This window comes from Tamandua tetradactyla, chromosome 2 (genome assembly GCF_023851605.1).
Source record: "Tamandua tetradactyla isolate mTamTet1 chromosome 2, mTamTet1.pri, whole genome shotgun sequence".
NCBI classification, from domain to species: domain Eukaryota; kingdom Metazoa; phylum Chordata; class Mammalia; order Pilosa; family Myrmecophagidae; genus Tamandua; species Tamandua tetradactyla.
This window is the reverse complement of record NC_135328.1, coordinates 2542447-2547231: the sequence shown is the minus strand read 5'-3', so window position 1 is coordinate 2547231 and position 4785 is coordinate 2542447. Positions and strand designations below refer to the sequence as shown.

Sequence of the window (4785 nt, the reverse complement as noted above, 5' to 3'; positions counted from 1 at the left end):
TCAGCTCTTCTGGATGTCCCCGAGGGTATCTGCACTCTTCTTCAGTTGAGCAACCTCATCATCCTTCAGCTTCTGCTGGATAACACTGGTCAATCCCCGAGCATTCAGGACACATGGAAGGCTTAAAGAAGACTTCATTCTCGATGCCGTACATCCCCTTCACCGTCGGTGACACTGCGTGCATCCTGGGTCGATTCTTGAGCATGGACTCAATCAGATCAGCCACACTTAATGCAGTAGCCCAGTTGGTGTATCCTTTTAGCTTAATGACTTCATAGGCACCTTCAACAACCATCTTATGCATTTCCTTCCAGTTTTCACTGTATTATCTGTTCCCATTTCTGGATTCTGTTCCAGAGAAACTCCTGCCAATTCACTCCACTCCACACAGCTATGCTTGAGTCTCCAATGTTTTCCCAAAATCCATCCATGGCAGCTGCTGGGATGAATGCCAAGTTTTTCAGCCATAAGATAATGAAATCTAGCAGAATCCAGATTGCACCAACTTCCAATCATGAGTCAGTCTTTTATCCTCTTCACTAGATCAAGACCCACCTTGATGGTGGGTCCCATCTCAGTGGAAATAGTCTAACCCAAACCAAAATGCCCACCCACAACAGCTCTGCCCCCATGTTCAAGGAACATGCTTGTGGCCTCTCTCTAAGCCAACTGGGCAGGGGAACTCACTGCCCTCCCCCCATGTGGGACAGGACTCCCAGGGGTGAAAACCTCCCTGGCAATGTGGGACAGGACTACAGGGATGAGCCGGGACCCAGCATCAAGGGATTGAGAAAACCTTCTTGACCAAAAGGGGGAAGACAGAAATGAGACAAAGTGTCAATGGCTGAGATATTTCAGAGTTGAGAGGTTATCCTGGAGGTTATTCTTACACATTATATAGATATCCCTTTTTAATTTATGGTGTATTGGAGAGGCTGGAGGGAAGGAAGTACCTGAAACTGTTCAGCTGTGTTCCAGTAGCCCTGATTCTTGAAGATGATTGTATAATGATGCAGCTTTTAAAATGTGACTGTGTGATTGTGAAAACCTTGCACCTGATGGTCCTTTTATCCAGGGTATGAACAGATAAATAAAAAATAAATATATAGGGGTGGTACAATGGTGGTTCAGTGGCAGAATTCTCCCCAGCCATGCTGGAGACCCAGGTTCAATTCTTGGAGCCTGCCCATGCCAAAATATATATATATATAGATATGCCACGTACAGTAGGTGACAAAGAAGTGAGGGGAAGGAGACTTAATATGGGACTCTTGGGCAGAACAAGGATTGGAGCGAGGCATTTGTTTGGGGTGGGACTTTGAAGGCAGAGGAGAAGGACATTCTGGGGGGTGGACACAGTGGGCCTGCAGGCTGGCGAGGGGGGTGTCAGCGCCTGAGAGAGGTGTGGACCCCACACTGTGCAATCACCTGGCTTAGCTGGAGCAGAGGCAAGGAGGGGCGCGGGGTGCTCTTCACCTGGCGGTCCCTGGAGCACCGCATGGAGTGGCGCTCCCCACAGAAGACCTGTCCGAGCCCTAACCTCGGTCCTGCGGGTACAAACTCATTTATAAATAGAGCCTTCAATTACTATAAACCAGCCCGAACAGAATCGGGCCGGCCTTAATCCAGAAGGCTGAAGTCCTTGGCGAGCCTGCTCCTGCCTGCATGTTCCTTCTGGACTTCCAGCCTCCCAAAGCGTGCGTCAGCAGAAATCCCCGGCTCGGCCCCACTGTGTGCGGCGTGTGTCCTGCCCGTGCTGCTGACACGAGGCGCGGGGCCGCCTGTTGCTGTGGGCGAGGTCACAGCGAGCCCGGAGCCCGCGAGGTTGGAGTTGGCCTTCGGCCTTGGCCGCAGTTTGGACGAGCATCTGTCCCGAGAGCATCGATAAAGCACCTGCTGGGGTCCGGCAGCGTCCGCCGAGAGGTCCACCTGTGAGGACGGCCGGGCAGGGCATGGAGGGGCTGGGGGGGGCGCTCAGTCCCTGAGACAGCATGAGGCGAAGGAGGCAGAATGAGGCCTGGGACCCCTAGAGAGGCAGACCCCCCACCCAGGCCTGGGACCCCTAGAGACCAGACCCCTGCCCAGGCCTGGGACCCCTAGAGACCAGACCCCCGCCCAGGCCTGGGACCCCTAGAGAGGCAGACCCCCCACCCAGGCCTGGGACCCCTAGAGAGGCAGACCCCCCCACCCAGGCCTGGAACCCCTAGAGACCAGACCCCCGCCCAGGCCTGGGACCCCTAGAGAGGCAGACCCCCCGCCCAGGCCTGGGACCCCTAGAGAGACCAAACCCCCGCCCAGGCCTGGGACCCCTAGAGACCAGACCCCCACCCAGGCCTGGAACCCCTAGAGACGAGACCCCCGCCCAGGCCTGGGACCCCTAGAGACCAGACCCCCGCCCAGGCCTGGGACCCCTAGAGAGGCAGACCCCACTACCAGGTTGGTTGGTCGGGGCTTTCTGGAAGAGTCAGGAGAATCGGTGCCAACAGGCGGGAATGGTACGGGGCTGCTGCTGGGCCAGGCCGAGATGTCCTCGGACGCTTTACTCCAGGTGTGCACATGCAGAGTGCATGGTGGGGGGCGGGCGGACACAGCTGATGGGCTCCTCGGCTCCTCGGGGACCAGGGAAGCCCGTACAGCAGTGTGTTGCCATCTGCAAGCGCCAGGCAAGATGCCCCGGCCGCCTCCCTCAGATGCTCTCGGTGTGGTTTCCAGGCCCTGGAGAACCTCTGCCAGGGGAGGGACGGCGGGGCCACCAGCGGGAGGGGCTGCAGAGGATCCCCACTCCAGGGAAATGCTCCCACTCGCAGGACCAAGAGGAGCAGAGGACCCCCACAGGATGGGGCAAGAGCTGGGAGAGCCCCTTGTCCCTGGGGACCAGGTGGTGCTGAGAAGGGTTTAGGACCCGTGGCCCTCCAGGAGCACGCTGCCATGCCCTGCAATCCTCTCAGAGGAGGCCACAGACAGGTAGCAACAGTTTTTGTTCCCTGCCTAGGACCTGGCCCCTCACCAGGCTTGCTCCTTCCTTCTCCCTCTTAAGAGACGGAGCCCAGCCCCACAGACATTTCGGAGTCACTGCCCGCTAAAGGCTTCTCCCACGCAGACTGTGACGGTCAGTGCTGCTGTCAGCCTGGCCAGCGAGGGGCCCCGCGTCTGGTCAGGCGAGCACCGGCCTGACCGCAGCTGCACGGATGTTTCGTGGCTGGTTGAGAAACCGGAAGGCTGGTGCATTAACTCATCCGTCAGTTGGTTGCAGCTGTGGCTGGTCACATCTGCCATCGGCCAAGGCACATCTCCCACAGTGAGATATTCCAATCGAAGGCTTTTAAGGAAGAAGAGAGACTCTTTCTCTGCTTCTCCAGCCAGGCAGCCTCTCCTGCAGTGCTCATCCAGACCCTTCATAGGAGCCGCCAGCCTCACGGCCGGCCCTGCGCATTCTGGACTCTTCCATCCCCGCGGTTGCGTGAGACCCCTTTATACATCTCACATTTACAGATCTCTCCTGCTGGTCTGTTTCTCTAGAGAACGCTGGCTAAACACCCACACCCACCTCAGGTTAGCATTTACATACCCAGCCAACCTGCTTAGCCCCAGCAGGCACAAATGATTCACATCACCTCCAGAATTAACCCTGCCTCACCACATCAGCAGCCAGATAATCTTACTATCAAAAGAATTTAAAGCTGGGGAAACTGCCATTCTACAAAGTCCCCTGGATTCGCTGTAAAGAGATCTGGGTTCTGTGGCTCTGAGGAGGAGAAATCTCAAAAATGCAAATGCCCACAATGCCCGCAGCTGTGTGAGGCTGGCAGCAAACAGGCATCCTTTTCCCACGCACCTCCAACATCCATTCACTCGGGTGCAACCATCCGGCAAACAATGTGGCCATCTCTATGAAAATGTCAAGTGTGCAAAAACCTTAAAGCTAGGAATCCCTCTGAAATAGGGCTTTGTATCAAGAAGATTTAGTAAGAGAAATGCCGCTCATTCCTCCAAGTCAGGGTTTCTAAATCTCAGCTCTACTGACCCTCTGGACAAGGGACTTTATAGCTGAGCGGGCTGTTGGGTGGATGGTCAGGCATTTGAGGGGCATCTCTGCCCTTTAGCTGCCAGCAGCAGCTTCCCACCAGCTGTGACAACCACACACGTCTGCAGACACTGCCAATGCCTCCTTGGGGGGACCTCGGCTGCCCCTTTGTACCCCCCTGCTTGTCTAAGGGGATTATGTACCTTAACCCGGGGTGAGGTGGGGGAAGGGACGGGCTCTGGAAGGGGATGGCTGGACAGAAGGGAGAGGAGAAGGGATCAAGGGAACAGACTACTGGGAAGAGGAAGCAGCAGATGCAAAGGTCCTGAGGCAGGGAACAGAAAGGCGGGGATGGCTGGAGTTACAGTGGGGGAGAAAGTAGGCAGGTCTGTTTTGTCCTAAGTGCAATGGGTCATGGAAGAATTTTAAGATGGGAGAGAAACAGGGGAGGATCATTGGGTGGGGGTGGGGGAGAATGGCCACACGGCTCCTTGGTGAGGCGACCCTCAAGTGCCGGGACCGGGATCCGCCCCGCCAAGGCCAAGCTTGCCACAGAAGCACAGGGCCAGCACCTACGGGGCAGCAGAGTTCCAGCCTGTCGTCCCTTCGCTGTAAACACTACAGATGCGTTGGGGCAGAGTCCGGGACCTGGGCGAGGGGAGCCCGGGCACGGGGATTGAATTCCCTTCCACCCCAGGGGCCTGGGGGCCAGGAACAGATTACAGGTGATAGAGAGCAAGGCAGCATTAGGACTTTCTTAC

General features: G+C 56.6%; 1 pseudogene; it reads right to left on the bottom strand.

Annotated features, from left to right (window-relative positions):
- On the bottom strand, window positions 1-516 carry LOC143655368 (L-lactate dehydrogenase B chain-like; annotated as a pseudogene).
- Between the last annotated feature and the right edge of the window lie 4269 nt (window positions 517-4785).